The 9,243-nt window shown below is 40.8% G+C and overlaps 2 protein-coding genes across 3 annotated transcripts in view; one reads left to right on the top strand and one right to left on the bottom strand.

Annotated features, from left to right (window-relative positions):
* The window catches only part of c10h12orf4 (chromosome 10 C12orf4 homolog), a 329,451-nt gene that overhangs the window by 101,172 nt on the left and 219,036 nt on the right, over positions 1–9,243 (bottom strand). The window lies entirely within an intron of this gene.
* The window catches only part of sinhcaf (SIN3-HDAC complex associated factor), a 7,466-nt gene continuing 3,870 nt past the window's right edge, over positions 5,648–9,243 (top strand). The window contains exon 1 of the mRNA XM_037683392.1: positions 5,648–5,766. The gene's annotated coding sequence lies outside the window, so the exon portion shown is untranslated. The remainder of the gene's footprint in view (positions 5,767–9,243) is intronic.

The following is a 9,243-nucleotide window of genomic DNA, read 5'->3' as shown; positions in this document are numbered from 1 at the left end:
TAAGAGGTTACTAGGAGTCAGAAAAAGCAAGAATTGTTATGGAACAGGTTAAACTGTTCTCAGAGACAGAGAGAGTTTTGTTTTGGCGAGTTTGGAAAACAGGTGCCAACTCTACGTCTGAGAGGATGTAAACAAGACAGTTGTTCCAACACATGTCTGCTTCGACTCCTGACCTTGGAAAACGCACACTTGCTCATTCAAAGACAGAAATCAGAAAATGCATAAAAATCTGTAACAGACCTTAACATGAATTCTAACTCTGCATAAGCATTAAAAATCATTATTACTGTTTTACAGTTAATAAAATTGATTAGTTCACTGCAACATCTAAAATGGTTTGAACTAAGACACTTTGATTATCAACATTTGTAAAATAGTAATGATAATAAAAAGAGAGTGTTCTTCCACTTGATTTTCAAGAAAGAGAGTCTCAGGATGGGTGAACCTGTATTTCTGGATTCAAATCAATGAAATGACAGTTCCTGTCCCACAAGGTTCTTAAGGTCAAGGGTTTTGACCTTAGGCTTAGTCTTGACATCAGGTTAAGTTCACTACACCTCAGATCTATTTACATTTTACACAGTGTCCTATCTTTTTGCAGATGCAGTTGTAAATCATTTTATTTATATTGATTGTAATAAACTGTTGCGATTGTTTCCTGTAGGTTCCCGTGTGGCCGATGGCTGGGGAAGGGAGTGGGTGACGGCAGCTTGGAAAGAGTCCTCATTGGTCAGCTGGTAACGCCTGGTGCAGAAGAGGATAGTGGGAAGTGGACAGGAACCCCTCCAGAGCTGACGTCTCCGTCTCAGAGTGTGCGGATCATGCTGGGATCTCTTGGCAGCCGGAGCCGTACGTGCCGACAAAGACCGCACCCTTTTTGTACAATAGCTGACCTACTTCATTGTTAGCTCATCGTAAAAACAGTTTATGCTTGTGTATCACTGTTCTCTTACTGGATACATTTCTGAATGAGTTTGTCTTTTCAGGGATGAGCTCTCTTGAAGTCCAAGAGGACCTGAGGGAGGCGGCGAATAGCCTCGTTAAACATTTCCACAAACCTGAACAGGAGGTGTGTTACTGTGGTGGTGTCTGCAGACAAGCACGTTTAATTTGAATTGACACCTGTTCGCTTTGCCCAGCATGTTATTTATTTTCCATGACTCGTTATTTTTCTCCCCTTGCGCCAAACCAGAGGGGGAACCCAACAGTCTTGCTATGTGGTGAAGGAGGACTGGTGCTGGCTTTGGAGAAGTTCCTCCTCCACGGGTTCAAATCCAACCGTCTTTTCCAGAGGAACGTGTTCGTTTGGGATTTTGTAGGTAGGATGGTGTTGTGACGTTTACTTCCTGTCTCCATCTAGTGGTTATTTCTCCTGTTTCACCTCAGAATTCATGCTACAAAGTCTGACTGTGAGTCCCTCGGCTCTTCCCATAGAGAAAGCAGTGGTTGCCATGGAGACGAATGATCAGATGGGTGACCTGCATGGATCGACTCTAACAACAGGTCCACCTTGGGATTTACTTTGCCGCTACGTGAATGCCATCAATGCTTCACCCCGAAACATCGGAAAAGAGGGAAAGTTCCAGCTGTTTGTCTGTCTTGGAGTAAGGTGAGCAGAAGATATTTTAAAAATACTTCTATATCAGAGAAAAGGCCCAAATACTTAGCAATATAACACAAGTACAGAGCTTAATAAATCTGTTTTTAATGATTGGACAACAAAAAACATCCTTGTTACTGATTGTTTGAACATAATTCAGCTAATTGTGATTACTGACTGTCCGTGGTTCCTGTCTGCAGGGACAGACTCCTGTCCCAGTGGTTCCCCCTGCTGGCAGAGTGTCCTCTGACCCCTCGGACGTACGAGGACGGGGCTCTGCTGCGGGACCGTGCGGCTGTGCACTCCCTCTGTCGGATTCTACAAACGCTCAACGAGTTCAGCGTCACGCTGGAGGCGGCGCTTGTGAAAGGGGTTGACCTCTGACCCTGACGTGGTCCTGCTCTAAAACGCCCACGGGTCCAATCGCTCATCCAGCTGGAGGAGGAGGTCCATCCAGACACCTGCGAAATGTGACCGCATCTTTAAAACGAACCAGACGAAGACACTCGCTACTGAAGCACCAAACATATCTGCCTTGTCCACTGAGCTAAATGTCTTCTAAAACTGTCTTTGCTTCAGGAAGTAGTCTTGTCTGTTTACACTGTGAAATCCTATTTCCTCGAGGAGAAATGTCACACCTGCATTAGATATGTTTCCTGCTTACATGAGTTTACTGTATTTACCTGTCCTACTTACTGCTTGCACTTGAAGTTTGAACATGCATGGCCAGAATTTCATGATTTGGTTGTTATAACCTGAACTGTCACAACTCAGGCTTTACTACCCTTCTGTTATTTACCATCGTGGTGAACATTGTTGTTAAGAATCGTGCTCCGTTTGTGTAATTTAAACATGAAACTGTTGCATTAAGTTGTTATTCAGTGTGGCGTTCGGCCTGTTGGTCTTTGTTTCAGTTTGAGGTTATCTGCTTATGAAAACCCTGGATCCCAGCTGGTGTCCTCATTGTGTCAGTTCGAGTACCGTTTATCATTTTGTCAGAATCTGCTCTTATTGTAAATATTTTTGCTTCATTTGACGTTTCATAGAACTGCTCTAGCCATCCATTTTAGTGGTTTCCAGTTGTTCAAATGGCGTATTGAGTTGGTTGTGAACCTTTTTTCCTATATAAAGACATTTTGTTAGCTTCCGTGAACAATAGGCTCCAAAATGATCGCACTTTAAGTGAAAAATAGACAGGCTGTTTGTTTTCAGGTTCATTTTTGCAAAATGGATATGATGAACAGAGCACAGGAATATAAGTATTATGCTGATATGGCATTTAATTTACCAGCTGAAGTATTACAATGCTGTCTTCTGCACTATCCTGCAAGCACTACTGTACGTACCCTCCTATGACCAAGTCTTTGTTGTTTAAATACAGATTAGAAAAAGCAATAATGAATTATTTATGAAGTGTGCTGTTGAACATTAAAGTTATTGACATAACCGACATGCTTTGGTATTATTTTACAGGCCATTTACTCAAATTTGAGATATGAAGAAGCTATTGCAACAGAATTTTAATTTTGATTTATTTTACTAAATGTTCACGTTACAGTGATAACATGGATAACCCCCCTAGAAGGAATAGCTAATGTTCATTCAGGTTTTATTTTGAAAAAAAAAAACAATATCCAGATTTCATTTAACAGCTAAACACTGTATACGGAAATAATAATAATAATAAAAAAATTCATGGCTTGTCTTTCAAATTAGGTGATATAAAAATAAATAAAATGTGAGGACGTGACTTTATCCACTGTTCTGCTAGATCTGCAAAGTGAATTTTAATTTACATTTTCAACCTTAAATGTTCTTGCCTGTTTAAAAATGTATTGTTTTTCCCTTAAAAAATAAATGTACTTTGCTCTGTGGCAGAATAAATGATCTTTAATAATTGCAAAACCATTTTAATGTCCACCTGTGACTATAACCGTCACGTCTCCCGGTCCTTTACACGCAACATCATTTATAACTCTATAAATGAATTAGTTTTTTATACGTTTTAATTGTCAACAAACAAAACATCTCTTCTTTTCCTGAAGCAGATTTAAGATTTATCTGATTTGTTTTGTTTTGAACCTGTTTCTTCAGAGACCACATCTGCTCATACCACACTCGGTGCTGAGTTACCTTCTCCAAACAGTTTATTAATTGGTTATTATCAATTTACTGCTTTATTAAATGGATTACCCTGTTATTGGAGCTACAATACCCGTTAATCATCTCCTTAATTTCTGCACTACAGGTATTTCCTCTGTTTCTATCAAGACCTGTGCAGGTGTTTGTTTTCAGAATGCAAAACAAATATAAAAAAAAATAAAAAATCATCCAGTATTTTTACTTACCAAAACAAATCAGCAAAATGACTCAATTGACTCATTGAAGACCCCATTTATATAATCTCCTGTGTTGCCTAACAAAACTATATTATTACAAAAATTAAAGTTTTTTTTTGGTTTAATAAAATTTGCGTTCTCAAAATTGCTTGCTGGATTGGAGCATATCTAAAGCATGGTTTACTTTCTGGATCGATGGTGCCTTTCCAGGTGTCTAAGCATTCCCATCAGAAGTACAAATGTACCCCCATACCATCAGAAAGGCAGGGTTTTATATTGTGTGCTGATAAAAGACCAGCTGGTCCCTCTTCTCTTTACTACAGGAGGATGTGGTTTATAAAAAGATAATGAAGTTTGGATTCATCTGACCACGGAACTGTTTCCCACTTCACACTTCATCTCAGTCCATTTTAAAATTCACTTTGGCCCAGAGAAGAAGGCTTTTCTTGTTGACGTTCCCAAATGTCTTCTTTCTTGCATGGTCTGTAAATACAATGCTTTTTTTCTTGTATTTATGGATGGAACAGTGAATTGTATTTACAGACACTGATTTGTGGAAGTGTGCTTGAGCCTAGAAGAGAACCAGACCATTTTTTAAAGCAGCACCATCAGAGGTTTGAAATAGTACGAGCATCCAACGCAGTGTCCGCCTCATCCTTAGATTCTTGCCATTATTTTTTTAGATAACTTTATGAAATGTAGATGATGAGGTTAAAAAAAAAAAAGTTTAACCAATTTTACCACAAGAAACATTATTTTGAAATTGCTCCACTAAACCTTCCACGTTTTTTGCTAAATGGTTTTGAGAGATGCAGTGCTCCAAAACTCTTAAAAAAATGCTCTTTTTATGCATAGTTTTTTTACTGACTTGACATGTTGCCAGTTAACCTAATTATTTGCGAAAACGTGGTTTTTTTTTTTCATATCGTTTACAGCTTTTTATTGCTTCAGTTTTCAGTTTTTTTGAGACATGATGCCACCATCAAACTCAAAATACTGTAACCTAATTTTCGCCCAGAAATGAGTGATTTCTTATTTTATACATATATTATGTTGAAATGGGAATAAACTACGGGTTTATTAGTTTTATAAACCATTGCATTTTATTTTTATTTACATTTTGCCAGAATTGGGGGGTTGTGCAAGGCATGCTTTCCGTGAACTTGGAACAGCTCTACTTCTTTCCCTCAAATTCTGTCTAAAACCTTCAGCAACATAAAGACGCAGACAGCCTATGCTAGCATTTTTCTTTTTTTAAAGCCCTTGTTGCGCACTGGATGGAGATAAAATACAAGCTACCTTTTACTTCGCACTAATCTGGTTGTTTTCGCGCATTTGAAACCCACAAAGCCCTCTTCGGTGCTAGACGGCGAGCCCCCTAAAAGCTGCAGGCCTCCACAGACCAGCCATCTGGCGTGGTGTAGTAAAGAGACAAGCCCCGCCCCTTTGCTTACATTCTCCAATCTGCCATAGCAACCGCGGCCGAGCCCCCTGTTCCCGCGTAATATTCCCATCCTTATAAGGCCAGCGATCGCGGACGCACGCTACGTCACACGTCGTTTATGTAAATCGTTTGATTGAAGAAAAGGAGAGAGAGGGAGAAAAAGCACAAACAGCAGCAGAGCTCTGCTGCGAAATGGAGGCGTGGATGTGACGCATGCGCACTGGCTCCACAACTATCCAGCTACCCCGCCCCCTCTTCGCGGTCCTGTCGAGCTCAGACATCAACAAGCGAGGCGAGCGGGTTACCGATGCGGGTTTTCTTCATCACTCACCCACCTCAAGGATAACTATTGTCCCACTAGCTTCGAGAAACTCCACGACAAGGTAACCACGGCTAGCCACTTCCGGTTTGTCTTTGTTCAGGCGGGTTTTAAAAGTCTTAATCAAAATCAAAAACAAGCTATGAGTTGTCTCGAAACAATCGCTGATGTTTTTGAGGCCCGCTGCGGGGCCAGCGTCGTCTGCGGGGCACGTTTGAAGCTCAGACAACTTGAATAAAGGGACGAAACTAGCGCGAGGACGTGTTTAAATGGAGTCAGCTCGCGTGCAGACGGACACGAGGAGCAGAGCGAGGCTGCTGTTGTTATTGCTCGTCTTTCGTGAGGAAAACATTTTTTTTTAACTAAACTCGAGAAAACTGTGTTGTATTTAATAAAGTGGGGTTCGGGTGGGAACGTGGCGCTAACCTGCGGGTTGTGGGTGTTTATTGCTGCTGAATAGTTAGTTGTGTCTCACGCCCACTCGTGATGCGTCTCAAAACGCGGGTCTGCTGCTGTCAACAAAACACAAACTCCCCACGAAGCCTTTTTAATCAAACTCAACCCGCCTCCTAAATGTTGTTTAGCATCAGAGAGGTGAGCAAAATGCGACTTTTTAAGCTTTTCAAGATAATATAAAGGAGCACTCGCTTTGAACTTCGCGCACGCGACGAACGTTGTTGCAGCGAGGAAGAACAACAAAAGATCAAATTACACGACTGCGCGGCGACAAGCCCATTTTAACAGATTATTGTTAAAGTCTCGGTTCCTGTGTCCATGTGAAGTTCACGCGAAGAGACGTAAAGTCGGGAAGGAGGAGGGGACGCTCGTCGAGCAGAGGAGGACGGTCATCATAAAATGGGTGCGCATGAAGCAGCTCGTGTGGCGTGCCATGCTTCCTCTTTGGAGTGGGCGACGAACACGAGCAAGTCGCGCGTTTCCTCTCGAGGAAAACACAAGAGGTTATTTTTTTTAAGTCTTTGCATGTTGGACAGCTTTAGGGACGCACTTTGTCGCGTTTTACTTGCTAACGTCGCAGCTTTTGCGGAAGATCGCATCACACCTCTTCCTTGGCCACGCTCCCTCCGCCTTTGAAGCGTGTTGCCATGTTGAGTTGCGTCACGTACTGTATTCTGCTGCAGAGATCGTCTGCAATATGGAGACGACCCACTCGTAGCTAAAAAAAAATTCAATAAATAAACTGCTGAACATCAAATATTGTAATGCACCAGTTATAACCAGTCTAAGTTTGATATTTATACGTTAATGTAAGTGTTACATCTTAAAATGTGAATTTAAACATAACATGGGGAGTGGTAGCACAGAAGTTAGAGGAAAGTCGTTGGTTCAACTCCCCAGATTGACAACATCAAAATGTGGGTGGGAAAGGTGAAGCACCCACATCTGCCTCCACCCTTATTTGCCTCACTTTGGGCTCATGAGCAAGGCCCTTAACCCCGATCATCTACTCCCCCTGGCGCCCTAGATAGCAGCTCTCTGCTCCACACAGAGGGCTGTGGTAGCTCGATGGTCTGTGGTTGTGTCAGGAAGGGCGTCCCGTGTAAAAACAACTGCCGAGTCTTTGTGCAAGTTAGTGCGCTGTGGCGACCCCTGCAGAAGAGAGCAGCCGAAAGAAGAAACAAATATTAACTTTATAATTTATGAGTTGTTTACACTTTTTTAAATGTAGTGGTCATGGAAATAATGACAAAAGAAATCTTGCATCTTAAATTCAAGTGATACATTTAAACAATAAAGTGTTAAATCTAGATGTTAAGCATGAAATGTTTGATTTAGACTCTTAGAGATGGAACATAGCCTTTAACGTGATGTCATCATTTTGTGACTGTTAGAGAGGAGAGAAACAAACAGAAGAACATATTTTTGCTGCGCAGTTTGAGTTGCAGCTCACTGCCAGCCTCGACCGCTCGTTCTACGACCTACGATCTCCCAGGCACTTTTTGTTTTTCTAACAGTCGCAGAGTGGTGACGTCAAAGGCTGCGTGCACTCCACTCCTAAGTATTTAATCCGAACATTTGTTATCTCAGTCTTCTCAAAAGAGTAGTTGTTATAAAGGTTTAAAGGTACACATTGCTAACGCTAAAGGTCATCTCGAGCTGTATCAATATTGATGTGCAAGTCTGGAATGTGGGTACGCACTCAGTGTAAACAAAGATCGGGCTCTGCCTTTACTGTTTTATTTTTGACTGGCCTTCATGACTTTGTAATGTATGTGCATTTGAAATATAGATTATATTATAAATCCACATTATTTTAAATTGTTTGCATGCAGAGAATGCCACTTTGAGATTTTGCAGTCCTGTACTGATAGTGCACGCAGTCATATAGTAATGATGACACATGGGAACCTTTATTTTTAAGGGATATTTTGAGTTTTTAACTAAATGTTTTATGTAGGACTGCAAATGTATTAAAAATAAATGAAATGCCAACATTGCTAAGGATTTTCTTAACTCACAGGCACAAATCGCATGTCAAAAATATATTTTTTGGTAGTCAGACGAGCCCACGCTCGCCTCAGGGCCCAGACGTGGCACAGGAAAAGTGCAGAGAGGTTTATCACAGTATTCAACAATAACATCACAACTGCATATTTTTCTAATTACATGGAGCTGTAATATACTGACATACTGGTGTTTTAGACACTTCTACAGTGGTTTGCAAAGGAGTTAGAACTGCTAATTTTAGGAAAAATATGTTAAATCAGCCATTTTTAGACATATTAAGCTGAAATTTGATGTGGTGGTAGCTGAGCGCGAACTCCAACACATAGTACTGTTAAATCAAATTATTTAAGTGGCTGCAACGTGGCAGTCCCCATTAAAGTTTCTCCAGGAACTTTCTAGTTACATTTTTGTTGTTGTTCCAGAAGATAAGACTTACGCATAGAAGTAATGAAAGGTTGTTGATTCTAGAGGTGGTCAATATGGTTCACGTTATGGACTCAGGCGAACTATTACCTGGATCAGGGACTCGACTTGTCTGAGTCTTTGCAGCTTGTGAGTCCTGATTCAGTGTGAGGATTCGAATCATTAATCTGGGTGATTCAGTAACTGACCAGCTCTATTTGATCCTGTTAATTGTATCATTACACCCTTTTTTAATTGGCCTGAATGCTTCAACTATAAACACTTTGGCTCGTAAGTGTCTGCTGTGGTTGTTTTGTGGGTTATAATTTAGGGGCAAAAGCTCTAGGTTAATGGTTCTCCATCTTTAAAGCGTCAGACTTGCACAACGCCAGAAATCAGCAGCCAGGACACACAAAAAAACACAATCGTTACATCTACTCTGCTGCTTTTGTTCATTTGTACCTATGTTTTGTAGCTCTTGCAACATTTATGGTAGTATATGTTTTGAATGTAGTTTGGATTTAGAAAAGACTGCTCAGTTGATGCTTCATGGCCACCTAAGGGGTGCTGACCCAGACGTTGTGAACTCCTGCACTAGCCAAGACTGGATAAAATGTAAATTCACAAACAGTTGAATTTTCTAGAAAACTACTATAAAATCTTTATATATATA

This window comes from Nematolebias whitei, chromosome 10 (assembly GCF_014905685.2).
Source record: "Nematolebias whitei isolate Nwh7 chromosome 10, NemWhi1, whole genome shotgun sequence".
Classification (NCBI taxonomy): domain Eukaryota; kingdom Metazoa; phylum Chordata; class Actinopteri; order Cyprinodontiformes; family Rivulidae; genus Nematolebias; species Nematolebias whitei.
The sequence above is the reverse complement of the archived record's forward strand: the minus strand, read 5'-3'. Positions and strand labels throughout refer to the sequence as shown.